Here is a 17121-nt window from a genome sequence, read left to right as displayed (position 1 = left end):
CAAAAGGGCATGAGTGTGAAGAATATACTGAGGAATTCTACAAATTGGATATCAGATCTGGGCATGTGGATAATGAAGTTGAAAAGGTAGCTAGATACCTGAATGGTTTGAGGATTTCTCTTCAAGATGAGATCAGTTATGTTAAGATGGATAGTGTAGAAGAAGCATATCAGTACGCCTTGAAAGCTGAAGAAAGATTGGCGAAGAAAGATGATCAAAGACAAAGAGGTAGAGGTGGTAGATTTCAAAGAGGCAGAGGCAAAACCTGTGGAGAAGGTAACAAATCCGACAATACAATACAAGATAAAGGAAAGACAGAATGGAAAGAAGAACATGCTAGAAAGACAGGTAATTACAATAGAGGTAGCTATACTGGTTACTCTAGGAATTATAACAATGGTAAAAGAGAAGAAAGATATTGGTTTAAGGGTACTTGTTTCAAGTGTGGAGAAGGACATAAAGCTTTTGAATGCAATAATTTTGGCAAGAAGATTGGAGGTAGCAGTAGAAATACTTTGGCTTGTGAAGAAGTTGTTGAAACACCTAATGAACTTAACTATGGTGAGATCCTGATGATAAGAAGGATTTTGAGGAATGAGGAAGTTAATGAAGAACTTGTTTTGAGAAGAAGTTTGTTCAAGACCAGATGTAAGAACGCTGGAAAATGTCGCAAAGTAATCATTGATAGTGGAAGTTTTGATAATTTGGCATCTGAGGAGTTGGTTAACAAATTGCAGTTGTAGAGGTTGAGACATCCTAAACCTTATCATGTTGCTTGGATCTAGAAGGAGCATAATTTACTTGTAAGTGAGCAATGCCTTGTTAAGTTCAAATTTGGAAATTACAATGATGAAGTCTTGTGCGATATTATGCCTTTGGATTGTCGTCATATTCTATTGGGTAGACCTTGGCAGTATGATAAACAAGCTTTGCATGATGGTAGATTGAATTAGTATACTCTCTGGGTTGATGGGAAAAAGCAAATTTTGTTACCTTCGGTAGAAAAGCTTGATGGGAACTACTGTACCACAACTAGAGTATGTTTAGTTGAAGGAAAACAGTTTGTTAAAGATATAAAGGAACAAAATGTTTGTTTTGCTTTGATTCTAAGAAAGACTGACAAACAAGATGAACTACAACATGCACTTGAGATTGAATCTTTGTTGGCGAAGTTTCCAGACATTATTTCTAATAATGTACTTGATGGTTTACCTCCTATAAGAAGCATATGTGATTGTATGGATTTAATTCATGGAACTAGTTTGCCTAATTAAACACCACATAGGCTTTCACCTGCTTTAAAATGCTAAGTTGAATAGACAAGTGCAAGAACTGCTTGAGAAGGGTCTAATTAGAGAAAGTTTGAGTCCTTGTGTAGTACTTGTTGTGTTAGCACCTAAGAAGAATAGAGAATGCAGAATGTGTAGTGATTCTAGAGCTATTAATAAAATCACAATGAGGTATAGGTTTCCCTTGCCTAAGATGGATGACATTATGGATTGTTTGAGTGGAGCAAAGTATTTTACCAAGATTGATTTGAAAATTTGCTATCATCAAATCAAAATTATAGCAGATGAATGGAAAACTGTTTGTATGAATGGTTGGTTATGCCTTTTGGTTTAACTAACACACCTAGTACTTCCATGAGGTTGATGAATAAAGTTTTGAATAAATTCTTGGGTAAGTTTGTGATTGTATATCTTGATGACATTTTGATATTCAGTAAAACTAAGGAAGAACATCTTGAACATATCAAACAAGTATTGCAGAAATTGAAGGAAGAGAAGTTTCTAATTAACTTGAAGAAATGTCCATTCATGAAGGAAGAGATTGTGTATCTTGGTTTTGTAATTTCAGTTGATGGTTTGAAGATGGATCCTAAAAAGGTATAAGTTATTCTTGATTGGCCTACACCTGAGAATGTTGGAAAAGTAAGATCATTTCATGGATTGAGAAGGTTTTATAGGAAGTTTATCAGAAATTTCAGTTCTATTTGTAATGCTTTGAGTGAGATTATGAGAGGGGATAAAAAGGACTTCAAGTGGACACATGGCACATATAAGAGTTTTGAGACATTGAAACAGAGAGTTGCAGAATTACCTACACTTGCTTTGTTTGATTTCAGTAAAGTTTTTCAAGTTGAATGTGATGCTACTGGAAGTGCTATTGGAGTTGTTTTGAGTCAAAAAGGAAGACATGTAGCTTTCTTTAGTGAGAAGTTGAATGATGCAAAGAAAAAATATTCAATCTATGATCAGGAATTTTATGCCATTGTTCAAGCTTTGAAGAAATGGAGACATTATTTGATGCCTAAAGATTGTGTTGTACATTGGCCATAAAGCTTTGCAACATTTGGGAAGTCAAAATAAGTTGAATCAAAGACACGTGAAGTGGATTGAGTATTTGCAGAACTTTTCTTTTTCATTAAAGCATAAGAGCGAACAGTCAAAAAAAGTTGTTGATGCTTTGAGCCGAAGAAGGAATTTACTAACAGAAATGAGAGTTAAGTTACTTGGTTTTGATGATTTGAAGTACTTGTATGAAACTAATCCTGATTTTGCAGAACCTTGGAAAGTTTGTAAAGATCTGATGGTAAGAGATAAGTGGACTGATTATTTCATTCAGGAAGACATGTTCTTTAAAGGAATTCAGTTGTGCATACCTAGAGGATCAATGAGAGATAAGATCATGAAGGAGAAGCATAGTGGCGGACTTGCTAGACACTTTCGGATTGATAAGACAGTAAAGTTGATTTCAGATAGGTATTATTGGCCCCAAATTTACAAGGATATGCAGAGGTTTGTTAGAGGTTGCAAAATTTGTCAAACAACAAAAGGAACTAGTCAGAATTTGGGATTGCATTCACCATTGCCTGTACCTAATAAGCCTTGGGAAGATATCAGCATGCACTTTGTTCTTGGTTTCCCTAGAACTCAACAAGGTAATGATTCTATTTTGGTAGTGGTTGATAGATTTTCGAAGATGGCTCATTTCAAACTTTGTAGGAAGACATCTGATGCAGTACATATGGCTGAATTATTCTTCAAGGAGATAGTAAGATTGCATGGGTTCCCTAAGACTATTGTTTCTGACAGAGATACTAAGTTTACTGATCATTTTTGGAGAACACTTGGGAGGAAATTGGATATAGAGTTGAAGTTCAGTTCTACATTTCATCTACAGACAAATGGACAAACTAGGGTAGTAAATAAAGTTTGGGTAACTTGTTGAGATGTTTGATTGGGAATAAGCCTGGTAATTGGAATTCGATTCTAGCACAAGCAGAGTTCGCATATAACAATTCAAGAATAGGAGCACCAAGAAGACACCTTTTAAGATTGTCAATGGATTGAATTCTAAAGGACTACTGAATTGAGGGATTTGACGACTAAGAGAAAGACAAGTGTTGAAGCTAAAGAATTTGCATATTTCATGAAGACTTTGCATGATGAAGTGAGAAATAATTTGAAGAATAGTAATCTTGCTTATAAACAGAGAGAAGACAAATCTTTTGAGGTTGGAGATAAAGTGATGGTTCATTTGACGAGGAACAAATTTCTAGTTCGTACTTACAATAAGCAAAAGAGAAAGAAATTTGGTCCTTGTAAGATTCTGAGAAAGTTTGACAATGGAAATGCTTTTGAAGTTGAATTACCTGGAGACATGGATATTTCATCTACCTTCAACATTGCAAACATCTTTCAGTACTTTGAAGCAAATGAGGAATTAAAAGATAACTTGGATTATCCTCAGAAGAACGCAGACATCATTGAAAAGATTTTGAATAGCAAAATAAGCAAAAGTACCAGAGGAAAAGACTACATGGAATACCTAGTTTAGTGGAAAGACAAACCAGTTGAAGACAGCTCATGGATTACACAAGCTGAATTGGATCTTTATGATTCGGGTCAAAATATCAAGAATGCCTAATGTGGACATCAATTATGTGTCTAATGCAAGAGCATCTTGGGTATTTGAGCAATCTTGCATCAACCAAAAATATTTCTTATTTTTTGTACAAGTTTGTTGTTTACAAATTAGTCGTTGTTGCTTTTGGTTTCATGTTAAGCACGGTTGAAATCATGTCAAGGAACTATTCTAGATCCTTGTCCTAAGTGCGCATATTCTGATATTTCATATTCTTTTGTGTTTTGTGTTTTCTTTGCAGTCTCTATTTCCTACAGTTAACATCCAGCGAGACGTGTTGTTACTCTTGGCACAATTACTTATGCTAACGTGGCGTCTTGCGCAGTTGGATTCTGACTCCTAACTTGTGCTTGGACCTATTCCTAAGTGTGCATGATCCTATGTTGTCCTTTGCTTGGCTTTTGGTTTACTCTTCCAAGACTAGACCTATAATGTAATTAAATGCCTGACTAGCCAACTCATAGTGTAGTTGGCTCTATATGAAGCTTGGTTAGATGTCAAAAATCATCATCTTAGAGAGAGACAAGATAGAAGATGCAAACTTGGACTCTGATTTTGTAATTTTACTTGTTTATGGCTGCAACCCATAAGGCCTTGTTAGAATATTTGATCCACCAGTATAATTGAGAGGTGGGGGGTTGAATCAGTTGTCCAACTATTGTCACAATTATCAACCTTATTAAATCTTAACCATATGAGCAATATAATCAAAAACCACAACAAGATACTCATGCACAATAACCCCAGATATGTTAACTAGGGAAACCCTTGATCGGAGGGAAACCCCCAGTGGGGATGGTACCCACAACATGATGTACTAATATAAATATTCCTTGTTAGAGGATGGACCCTGTTAGGAGTCTATGAAAACATCCAATACATATCAGTCCTTGTTAGGAGATTCCAACCCTGTTAGGAGTTGTAGAAGGAAAATGGACACTGTCCAAACAGCTTCAGGGGCAAGACCAATGAACCCACTATCCAAATGATCTTTGTATTATTCCTTGTATAATAATAGAATTGAGTTGCACTTCTCCTTCCTCTTTCTTTGTCCTATCAACCGGACTTCTACTCCTTCTGATCTTGATACCAGATCACAAAACTTCGTATCCAATAAACCCTTGGATTGCTTACTCACATTTACCAAAACACTCTGCTCTTGTTCGCACTTCCTTGAACACTTCGCATACTCGTATCATTTACAATCAAGGAAAACATTTTCCTTTATACCAAGTCCTCAAAACAATTCCTTGAGTCGGCCTTGAGGCTTTCCCAATTAATTATAATAGGAAAACAATAAGATAATTAATTATTTCCCAACTACTTAGCATTGTCGGCTCACAATCTACACAACTTCTCACACGTGCGACTTCAGGACTGCCGCACTTACTGATGTCATCATCAGGTTGTCCTCCGTCGCTGTATAGCTTCACGTATCCTAATTATATCTCTGTTAAGAGATAAAATACAATCATCAGAGACTGCTTTTCAAGTACTCTATTTCTGCACTGCTCTTTGTAAATCACGTATATCTTTCGTATCTCTTCAACTTATGTTATGGGCACTTAACCTCGTCATCAGGACACAGTGTGGAACACGTCCTTAACTCGCGTTGCCTGAACATCAAAACTATGTCCGTACGACCATGATCATTGTCTACAACTTTGCTAGTCTTCACAGAATTACTATTATGTTGACATCAATGACATACATAGTCATGAAGGCAACATGTCAATACTGCCACATGCTCTCCAATGCTTAGAATAGTCCCCCAAAGGAATTACCATCAGCATTCATGCTAACAAGCCTCATCGTCGGGCATGTTTCTCCATAAAGTACATGTGAAGTAAAATAATTACACTGTTGATCTGCTACATATGGCTTTTATGTTCTTTGTTGATCTATATGAATAGAGCTTTCATGTGTAACTCTAAGAAAGGGTGTTAGTAGGTTTAAGTTGGGTTATTCCACCTTATCCATCATCCCCTTGCGACACTACATAAGTAATCTACAAAAAGGAGAAAATACCCGACAAGAGTGACTTGAGCAAATATTCATTGTTCCAAAAAAACTGCATGAACCAGTTGCAAGACATTGGATGCTCTCTAGGGGTCTCCATCTAAGAAAGGAGTTTTATGTTGGTTCTCTACCAGGCAAGTGCCACAAATGCCATGTGTTTGTGCCGTAAACTCATGTAAGTCATTCACCAAATTGTCCTAAGCCAATTGATTAAGTAAGAGAGAGAGATGATTTATTGAGGTGTCCATACCACTAATGCCACATAGAACTAATGCATAAACTCATCACAACCATTGCAAGCTCAAGTCTCTCTAGTATCAACAATGCAAAAGAATACATGAGCTTTAAGGCCAACTATAAATGTAGTCTAGGACTCTTTGTCAACAATGTGACAATTGTTCGTATTGAAGACAAAATCCAACTTCAAACAATTTCACATAATCTGACTCAATGAGAGCAAATTGAGCTCCATGCTCAAAACATGGTATATATTTAGAAATATGATATTTCTCCAAGCAGATGTAATCTAAACATTGCGCTTGTTGACAACTGTATCCTCTTCACCTCTATCGAAGATTACTGAATCGAAGCAAGTAGTGTGCTCTGTGAACCAATCTCCTCTGTATAAAGTGCCAACCAGCTCTAGAATCGATGCACTATGCAAATATTTTGACATGATTAGTTGGTCTTTTGGTCATGAAAACATGAAAGGAATACTCCTACTCAATATGCTCTACAACATGGGCCTTCTGCTGAGATCCCCCTAGTTGAATTTTTCATTAGTCAATTGTTTCCTAGATTAGTTCTTCATATGACCAAGCTTTCCATAATAAAATATGTTATGAACTTCTTTGAACTCTCCCTAGGTTTGCCTTGTCCTTTTTGCTAAAAGGACTTGTCTTTGCCTTTGCCTTTGCTTATGTATTTGGCTTTGGCCGGAAATGCTTGTTCTAAAGTATTTTTCTGGCTACTGCTCCCAAATTGTTATTTCTAGTTGTCCTGCTGCAAGAACTTAGTGCACAGATCATCAAACTGCAGATTAGCACTAGTGGATGTAATGTTGAGAGTTTCAATGACAATATTGTTGTAAGCTTTTCAACATGATGACCATCATATCCTCTTCTTCCATTAAGCAACAAATGGCTATTAGTTACATGTGAATCGCTTTAATCTTCATATGATGTTCTTGCAAAGACATTCTATTGTCCATCATTATTGAAAGCAGCATATAGTTTAGAAAGAACACTCTACCCTTGTCTAATATTTCATGGAGATCCTTCAAATGAATTCAAATCTCTACAGTCGGCTTGCCAATCGACACTTTTGGAAGCGTGTCATCGATGACTAATAACCTGATGAGCATAATGACTTCCCAATTACACTCATCAAACTTGTCCTAATCTTTGCCTACCGTTGTGGGACAAGCATTTTACGAAAAACAATATTATCAAAGCATAGATACTCAAAATCATGAGCATGCATTGTTTCCATGCATTGTAATTCTTGTTGTTTAAGTCAAAAATCATGAGCATGCATTGTTTCAACGTGTTGTAATTCTTATTGTTGAAGCGTTGACTACCTTTCAACATAATATTGGTAGACGACATCATCCCTCTTGTTTTCCAATGCACAAAAGATTAGGTAAAAAGTACAATCAACACTAAGCTATGACAAAAATCTAAGGCGGTTGTCAAAAAACACACCAATTTGCACCAACACAGATACCAAGCACTTGACTGCAGAAGAAATAACTCCATTTTTTTCAGAAAAAGATATAGCCCTCATTTTTCAAATTTTTTTTAAAAAAGTATTACAAGAAAAATCTCTAGAAAACTCAAGGTGTAAGTTTGAGAAAAACCCTGGCCAAACAAAGTTTGTAGAAACCCTTTTGTGTCAAAAACCTAGCTACAAGCAGCCAACGACAAAAACCATGCACATAGGTAGGTAAATGGCAATCAAATTGCCAAATTGAGAAAAAAATTGAAATAGCCCAAAGCAGAAAATAATGGTGAAAATTTGCAAAGAGGTCGCAAGTTTTTGAGCAAGCAAAATCTACCATTTCCTACTTAAAAAACTAAAAAAATCTACAGAGGTTGAAAAAAGCCACCGCATAGGTAAAAATGATGTCGATGCGAGCCAGAGAAGAGTTGAGAAACAATACAAATTTAGTGTCAAAATATGGCACGAAAAGGATAGAGACGTGGAAAGGGAAAAGAAAAATGTGGAGAGAAGTCGCTATCTTCAGGAAACACATGCTTCAAAAAAAAATGATGTCATGAAGTCAAAAACCTTTTGCCAATTTTCTTAAAATGTGATCTTCAAGATCCCTTTATTTCAAAGCCTTTGAACTTTCAGAAAAATATATGTAATTTACGATATAGAAAAAAATCTTTTTAAAAAATCTAAAAAAGTTTTTAAAACTTTGGCAAAACCACAATATTTTTTGGAAAAATAAATCACCAAAAAAATGCTTTTGCTTTGATACCATGAAATCGTTATTTGTTATATAAATAATGGGGATGGGATGTTCCATATAAAAGAATTACAAGGAGAATGTTTCTAAATAAACAATAGTTAAATGAGAGCGGAAATAGAAGGTATCTAATCCAACTAAAGATACATTAAGTGACCATTAAATAATATTTATGACAATATTATTCCAATAACCTTAGCTCCTAGTAACTAAGTAAACCCCACTATTTACAGGGTTACCCCTTGCATGTGGTAAAGGTCAATGCTCTACATGAATTGACTTAAAGTTACTTCATAACATAGATCATTTGTGCCTAACAGACAAACGCGCTTGCACAAGATTAACTATTTCATCTTCCATAACAAATTCTTTGTGGCATTAATAATACACACATACATACATTGATTCAATAGAAAGGAGACAATTATTCATCTACTTCAACAGAACAAGTGCATAAAGAGCTCATTTCAATAAAACTTTATGGCAGCCCAACATTTGTCTTTTGATTTATTGATAAATGTTATATTTGTCTCTAGTTTCTCATTTATACTTTGCTTCCACATATCATACGTCTAAATTTCAACAATACAATGTAAATTCAAATAAGGATCTCCCAAATACAAATCAGTGCTTTCACAAACATTTTTCAAAACCTTGTATGTTCTGTTAAGAGTGATCAAGTTTCATAAAAGAGGACTCAAAAACTTAGTAGCTATGGTAACCATAGTTGAAAAATGTGAGACTTTTTGAAATCGCCAGTACTTGCAAATCATTTGTTGAGGGGAGTCACTACCACAAAGACACACAAGCTTCTTTGTTACTTGCGCACTTTTGCAATTATAGCCCTAAAAATAGAAAATTTGCACAAGTCAAACCCGGAAAAATAGTCACATAATGCAAATATAAGAATATGCATTCATTTAGAGTTTTTATTTTTCTATTGTTTTCCAATGCAATGAAAAAAGATGCAAGGATGAGGACGGAAATTGTTAGCAAATTAGGAGAATGAGGTTGTGACTATCGAAAGTGAAATAAAAATTAGAGATGTACGGCAAACTCAACAATTTTTTGGATTCTCCAAATTACATTTACCATGAAAACTACATGTTTTTAAGTTCAATATTAAAAAGTTTTTAAGTATGTGAAAACTAAATGTTTTTCAATTTTAAAATTTAACAGTTAAGTTCAAAACTTAAATTCGTCAACTTTGATAGAAGAGACCTGTGTATTCATTTATGGACTCATTGGATGGACTTCTTTATTGAACTTTGCAAGAAAAATCTTTTAAAGAAATTTATGCAATATTTAACTTGTTGAATTTTTCACCAAGTTGATCCCAAGTCACAAATTTAGGGTCTATAGAGTTTTTGCCAAGTCAAAGTCTTGCCAACTATGGCTTCCACATTGTTGTCAATTTGTCACTATTCCAACATTTAATTAAGGGTTGAGGCAATATACCATTCACACCCTACTCTTATTGTTCATTTAAGATGATGGCAATGGTCATGTTTACCTTGTGTTGCTAGTGGTCACACAATAGTGTCATTGGGTGGTTTTATCGTAATGTTGTTATGTTTGACCATAGTTCCAAAATTCTCCAGGTCTCTTTGAGTCCTAGCGAATCTAGAGTTGAGTGATCCTAGTTGAGTCCCAAGGGCTCGAGACTCTTGTCAAGTTTTTGCCAAGCCATACTGAGTCTTGTCGAGTCCTGATTCAAGTCATCCTCACCAAGTTTGTGCCCAGTCCAACTCTCATTTATATGGTTTCGACAACATTGTTCTTGCGATTGTATGTTTGTCATGTGTACATCACAACTATGGTACAAAAGATTTGTTGGTCTATGTCTTGTTTGTTGGTGTCCTTAACTTAAATTTGGGGCAATATGTAATAAACACTATATTCTCTTCTTTAGCAAGTACTTTCTTACTCTAGTAATTTATCGCAAGAGAAGTTTAAATAGAAAATTTTATGATAAACTTCTTTGGAATGCAATAGGAAAAATTAGAACCTTCAATGTATATAGATGGTCACAATGTCAACACACATTTATGATCCAACAGGGTTTTCAGGTTGGTTACAAGAAAACCAACTCGAACACGTGCGCATCCACTCAAATACGCATTAAATGTCAAAGGAAATTTTCTTTGGATTTCTCAATCAATTGCAACATATCCATTCATCTACTTGTAGGTCTCAAAAGGAGGGATTTCTCCAACCAATTGAAACTCGCCATGTCAATCACTTTAATCAATTGATGAGGATGTAATGATGTTGAACAGGCCAAATAACTGAGAAGGGGGTGAATCAGTTATTCCTACACACTTTATAAAACTTTTACTTTTGTCAATAAACTCATAAACAATAGCAATAACAATTTCTTATCTATAGTTAGGCATAGTTAACATTCATAATAAATATAAACATGAAAGCACAAAACAACCAACACAAAGAAGATCAGAATTTAAATGGAAACCCAAACAGGGGAAAACCATAGAGAAACTAATTCTCATGAAATGAACACCGGTTTAGGTGATTTTTATAGAGGGTCACTATCGATTTTGATCACTGCAAGTTGACTCACCATCAATCGAGATAACTATCCTTAGAAAAGAATATGGCTAACTGCCAATACAAATAGGTTCACTACCCAAAATATATGAATGGAGATTGAATCCACCAAGTTGACTCACCATCAATCGGGATAACTATCCTTAGAAAAGAGTGTGGCTAACTACCAATACAAATAGGCTCACTACCCAAAATATATGAATGGAGATTGAATCCACCACTGAGATCACTATTACCAATGATCTACAACACAAAAATGATATAGCAGTTTCTACGGATGGCATCCACATCCACGATTAATAATACACAAATCTCATGCAATAGATTCGCAATCACTTCACAAACAAGCATCACATATACCTCACAAACAATTGAAGACCTTGCTGTTCTTATACTACTTAATGCCCTCAAAACTATTGGCCAAACCAGCTTTGAAAAGGGTCACTCTGAGACATTCCTGCAGTGGTAAATGAATGAAACGTAGACCACATCGCTCCATGTAGCATGCCTCGTGCATTACAACATGCTACACCATCTCTCGCACATTCGGTTCATTCAACAGATACATTCAACACGTTGCACGCTAGCAACTGGGACTGAAACATAAATAACACGCACCAAATTAGACCAGACCAAAAGCAATCAATGCACCACATGTTGCGTGCAAGAAAGATCCAACACCAAAACAAATAAGGATAGATATTTGAAGCAGATCTTTCAATGAGCACTTCTACCAATGCACACTGACTATTGGTACACATCAACCAATACACTAGAATAAATGAAACACAAATGAATATCCTCTATGCACTGCATATGTTGACATCAACAACAACCACTAATGACAAAAGTATGAATAGCACAAACCTCACATTCTAACAATCTCCCCCTTTGTCATTGATAACAACTATATAAATAACAAAGCAAACAGCTCCAAAAGATATCAGCATCAAAAGTTATCCAACTTTCTCCCTCTTCGAAAACAATGACAGAGAGCCAACTACTCCCCTTGAGAGGAAGTCACCAAGCATTGATCTGGAAAAGAATTATCATGAAATTCGCAACACCAATGCACACATCAGTGCATTTAGTGAACACTAGGAAGGGGCCAAATGCAAGTTAATATTTCTCAGCAAGTAATATTAACTTTATCTTTCTAAATATAATATTTGCTTCCAAAGGTTTTGAAGTATTTAATTGTGGGTGCTCTTTCATGCCCTAAATCCTATCATCTCTTGCTATACTTCTTTCGGTATAAAACTTTGTTCAGTGTGTACTACATCTCTAATCAACTTTTGGTAGATTCGCTTCTTTCATTATAGTTTGTGCTTCCTAATTTTTTTGATCATTCTTTCCACTATATGTCATTATGTCATGGTGTTCTAGCTGCTGAAACTTGTTTCTTAATACCATGTTTCTCATAGAGATGTCCAAATACATCAAATGTAAATTCTCCTCCTCTATTGAATCCCAAACATTTAATCTTTCTACCACTTCCACTTTCAAATCTAGCCTTGAATATCTTGAATTTCTCAAATGCTTCTGATTTTTCTCTTAGAAATGCAACCCATGTCAACCTTGAATAATTGTCAATGAAAAGTATAAAGTATCTCCCACCTTGTAACCTTCGTGTTCTGGTAGGACCACAAAGGTCAATGCTCACTAACTCCAGTAAATTAATAGATGGGTAGTCTTTTTCCTCGAATGAATCTCTTCCATGTTTTCCATCTTGAGATCCTTTACAAATCACATTGTATAGTCTACACAATCTAGGTAAATCTCTAATGCATATGATGAACTCATTCTTATCAAATAGTCAAAATAAATGTGGCACATCCTTCAAACTCATTCTTATCAAATTGTCAAAATTACTGTGGCACATCCTTTAGTGCCAAAACCAACTGTCATCAACCTAAGACATTAAGCATCCTTTTGTAGCTCCTTCCAAGTGCTCATGTCTCTTCTAGTCCTTTTGCCAACTACACTTATTGCTCTAGATCTCTTTCTAATCTCACAACCTTCATTCTTGAATATAGCATCACAGTCATTTTCACACATTTGTCCAAAAATTAAGAAAATTGTGACACAGACCCTTCACAAAATAGACATTGTCTATGTTATTCTTTCCATCAAAAGAAATTGATCATTTACAAACAATATTTGTTGCCAAAATGTTCAACAATCCCCTTGAGATTTGTGTCAAGGGCTTAACCACCTCATATGTACTATGATTTTAAGTGGTTGTATCAAGCACTAACATATCGATCTTTTGGTGCAACGACAACCTCATACTAACAAATGGTATCAGAGCTTGGTCACAAGTTCAAATCCTTAGACCCTCGAGTAACATTGTAGGGGAGATTGTTGACAAAATATTCAGCACTCCCCTCAAGATTCGAGACAAGGGCTTAACTGCCTCTTATGTACTATAATTTAAGTGGTTGTACCAGCCACTAATAGATCAATCTTTTGGTGCAACGACAACTCCACTCTAACAATATGTTGTCTTATCATCACCAAATCTAACAAGACCACCATCATATTTGTCAAGTGTTACAAACTTACTTTTATCCCCAATCATATGATCAGATCAACCACTATCAATTAGCCATTCATTTTTGTTCCTTGTAATATAATAAGCAGTTTCAAGATTCTCATCAACTTCAACACAAATGTTGGAATATCAATTTCTGATTTTTCATTTTGTTTGGCATAGAATAAACAATATTCTCCTCCTAATTCATCATCCGCAATACAAGCCTCTACATTTACATAGTAAGCTTTCTTATTGAACTTCTTAAAATTCTGTCGAGGACCTTTCTCTAGACATCTAGTAGCCAAATGACCTATCTTACCACATCTAAAACATTTCAAAGATAACTTTGCACTTGTCAGTACCTTTCTTTTGTCTCCTTGCAAAGTTTGCTTGTAGCTCTTCTTCTTCATCACCATCAAGTTCTTCTGATTTAGTTGCCTTGAAAGTTATCTTAGATTTGCCCTTTTCTCTTCCAACTTTCCTTAGTTCAAATGCAGTCAAGGTGCCAAACAACTAAAAAACTTCTTTGGATCATATACCTCCTCTATAACCAAGATCTTGTCACTATAACTATCTATTAATGTCATTAAGATCTTCTCCACAAAATTCTCATCAATAATAGTACCTCCTTGGTTCTTGACTTAATTCACTACATTCTCAACTCTTTGAAAATAGCTTTTAATGTCTCTTCGCCATCTTCCATTCTCAGATTATCATAGTAACACTTAGTTGTTAGCTTCTTATAAAACTTAACCCTGACATTTCCTTCATAGATCTCCTTCAACTTTTCCCAAACTTCATAAGCAATCTTCAAAGAGATAACTTTGGGTAGTTTTGTTTTAGATAAAGCACTAATGATAGCATACCTTGCTTTTTCATTCTCCTCAGAATCTGAGATTTCATCTCGAGTTTGAAGGTCGTTCTAAGGAAACACATATTTTGTTGTTACATCCCAAAAAAACATTTTTTTTTTTTAAATAATATTATAGCCATTTTAAGGGTTAGTTAGAAATACTTGGATATCATGATTTTGTGAAAAGAAAGTTATGATTAACAGTTTTGATTTATGCATAAATGACTTGTTAGTTAAGAAATGTTATTTCATGTATGACTTGCTAGTTAATAAATGTCATTTTATGTATAAATGACTTGTTAATTGAGGACTGTTATTTTAACTAAAAATGAATGCTTATATTTTAAGATAAAGGTTAGTGGTGGTTAGCCATTATAACAGTTATCAGTTATTTTATTTCTTGATATCTTAATGTATGTGGAGGAACATGTTATTATTGTGGAATATGCATTTTGGTTGCAGGAGCAGATGGAGGGAGAGAAGCATTGCTAAACAGGATTCAAGGAATGGGTCACCAATTTAGTCCATCGTTAGATCACCAGGTACGAACTCTAAACTACCTTGATGAAGGATTTATCAACTAGGCAACGAATTATACCTTGGACAAGTCATGAGCTATTTGGTCAACTTAAATAAAGGCTCTTATATGATCTTGTCTCACTCCACCCTGCCATTCTTCTTCTCAAAAACTGGTATATTCACACCCCTTCGCCTATAACCTAGAGCATAATAGCAGATCACTTTGCAGTACTGAGCCAAATAGGCCAAAACCATAGAGTGCACAGTGGGATTGCCATAGCGATTGTGTTTGTAATCATTCTCAAGTCATGAATATTTCACATACCGCTCTCATTTCTTTTTTATGTTGTTTTTCTTGCTATCGTGACACTTATGAAAGTCACGGTATCATGTTACATGCTCGATATCATTTCTGAGAAGCATTGGTTTTGCTCTCTTTTTTTAATATAGTTTACAAAATATCATGTTCATATGCTCGAATGTATCTCTGAGAAGCAACCGATCCACTCTATTTTATATATTTCACTTAGTATCATGTTCACATACTCAATTTTACATCTGAGATGCACATAGTCCTACACTTTCCTTATAAATGACAAGTTCACATCCAAGCATATCGGGTATTTGTCCGTGGGGATTGGAATTATTATATATAATCTCATTAGGAAGAAGTTTCTAGTAAATGATAATGCATAATAAGTCTTTCACTGTAAATGACTGGCTATAACAGCCTGAAGTATTCATTCTGAGTCCATGTATTAGATACATACCAACAGTCTCCTAGGATGTACCCAAGGCTGGTAGAGCCAAGAACAATTGGGTGAAGAAAAGAAATACTGCAAGAAATAAAGCTATTAATCAATGGCTTTTATTATATGAATTTAATAAGAAAGAAAATGCTAAAGACCTAGTAAGCTCATGGTTGTCCAAGATATAATCGGTTGTCAAGTCGAGCAGTGGTGATCAAGCTGATTAATGCCCATCTAAATCCTTGGCAGATTAGAAGCATGCTTGCCACAAAATAATCACTAGAGGTCAAGAGTGCTAGCTGACAAAGGGAAGGTTGACGAAGGAATCCCTCATCCTTGTCTGCTACTTAGCCGACACTCTAATAGGGGTATACTCAAGATGGCAAGACTATGGTGACCTAAGCCTAAGCCGGCGTAGGGAGGGCCTTTCTCATAAGAGATTGTGTGGGGATATGTTAAGGTCCACGGTTGGGAGGTTAAGCCCATGTCAACGCTTCTCCTCTTCACCAAATACCGAGGCTTGCACAACTTGTCGACAATTATTTCAGTTCATGTATGAGTCATAAATCTTTTATTTGCATGTACCTTTATGTTCTTTACTTTCAAATGAATACATATATATGTAGTTAGCTCAATTGAAATCATAGAATTCAGTTGATTTCATATGAAATGGATGTAGTTGTTATTTAATGTAGTTTCCATGTATTGTTTCCAAACTACTTATGTCATTTTGTTATGATATTTGGTTATAGTTTTAGAATATGTTCTTTATTTTCAGTTTATTAAAAATGGTATGTTTCACTTGTCTCAACATGCTTCCAAATCTTGTAACCTATCGAAACAAAATTACCTTTAATCTAATCTTTCCATGAATTGTAGTTAGACACATCAAACATAGAAATGTTCAATTGGTGCACCATCGGATCTTCCTCAAGCGACTAAGCTCTATACAAAGGAACCAAGCTCTAATACCAATTGTTGAACAAGCTGGAAAACTGAGAGGGGGATGAATCCATTATTCCTATAGAATTTATAAAACGTTTACTTTGTCAATAAACTCATAAACAACAATAGCAATAATTGATCTATCAATAAGCACGACTAACATTCACAATAAATGTAAACATGAAAGTGTGAAAAAACTGACACAAAGAACACCAAAATTTAAATGGAAACTCAAACTAGGACAAAACACTAAGAAACTAATTATCATAAAATGAACACCGATTAAGGTGACACCAATTAAGGTAATGTTTACAAAGGCTCACTACAAGTTGGCTCAATGTCAATCATGCTAACTACCCTTAGAAAAGAATATGTCTAACTACCAATGCAAATAGGCTCACTCCTAGTACAAATAGGCTAACTACCAAAATATGTCAATAGGGATTGAACACATCACTAAGATCACTGTCATCAATACTTTGCAATATATAACATTTTTCTATTTATTGCATCCACACCCGCGATCAATAAC

General features: G+C 35.1%; 1 protein-coding gene across 1 annotated transcript in view; it reads right to left on the bottom strand.

Annotated features, from left to right (window-relative positions):
• LOC149562919 (Nucleotide-diphospho-sugar transferases superfamily protein) overlaps window positions 1-17121 on the bottom strand; it is an 85895-nt gene that overhangs the window by 28539 nt on the left and 40235 nt on the right. The window lies entirely within an intron of this gene.

This window comes from Cupressus sempervirens, chromosome 4 (genome assembly GCF_028749045.1).
Source record: "Cupressus sempervirens isolate cs-2001-9-10 chromosome 4, ASM2874904v1, whole genome shotgun sequence".
Classification (NCBI taxonomy): domain Eukaryota; kingdom Viridiplantae; phylum Streptophyta; class Pinopsida; order Cupressales; family Cupressaceae; genus Cupressus; species Cupressus sempervirens.
This window is presented reverse-complemented; position numbering and strand designations above follow the sequence as displayed.